Source organism: Rhincodon typus, chromosome 23, assembly GCF_021869965.1.
Source record: "Rhincodon typus isolate 14 chromosome 23, sRhiTyp1.1, whole genome shotgun sequence".
NCBI classification, from domain to species: Eukaryota; Metazoa; Chordata; class Chondrichthyes; order Orectolobiformes; family Rhincodontidae; genus Rhincodon; species Rhincodon typus.
The window spans coordinates 408,843-409,566 of record NC_063354.1 but is presented as its reverse complement, the minus strand read 5'-3'; the positions used below and the strand labels follow the sequence as shown (position 1 = coordinate 409,566).

Below are 724 nucleotides of genomic sequence, written 5' to 3'. Positions count from 1 at the left end.
CATGGGGAGGGTGTTTCTGGGCCTGGTGTGGGGGTTGGGGGTTTGTTGGGGGGTGGGGAGGGTTTCTGGGCCTGGTGTGGAGTTGGGGATTTGTTGGGGATGAGGTGATGCTGGGAACTTTTTGGGGGAGTGGGGTGGGAGTGGGGGCTTGTTGGGGGGAATGGTGGGGGGGTGGGGTGATGGTGAGGTGGGGTTGCGCTGGCTGTGAGGATCCTGTCAGTCACAGAGACACAAGGAACCAGAGCAGGATTAGACCACTCGGCCCATCCACTGGCTTCACCAGCACCTTTGCCCCGTCTCCTTAAATCCACCCAGCACCAAGAGACCAACAATCAGTTGATCCCAGCTTAAACTACATTCACCGACAGAGTATCAATATCTCCCTGCAGGACAGAATTCCCAAAATTCATACCCATCTGAGAGAAGACCTTTCTCCTTGTCTCTGTCCAAAATGATCAGCCTCTTCTCCCGACACTCTGCTATGTCCCCACCCCCACCCCTGTCTCTCAGCTCCTTCCCGATTCCATACATCTCTCCTCCGTCATCCCTCTGTACTCCAGAGAGAACAGTCCCAGCTTACTCACTGTCTGAGCACAGGACAGCCCTGTTCTCCCAGGGACCAGTCTCGTGAGCCCCACCCCAGCCACAGCATTACCTCCAGTGTGATGCCATCCTCCCCTAAAGGTGGACAACAAAACTGCACCAAATTCAAGAAGTGGCCTCC

The 724-nt window shown here is 55.8% G+C and overlaps 1 protein-coding gene across 1 annotated transcript in view; it reads left to right on the top strand.

Annotated features, from left to right (window-relative positions):
- LOC109924278 (rab11 family-interacting protein 4-like) overlaps positions 1-724 on the top strand; it is a 22,228-nt gene that overhangs the window by 18,477 nt on the left and 3,027 nt on the right. The window lies entirely within an intron of this gene.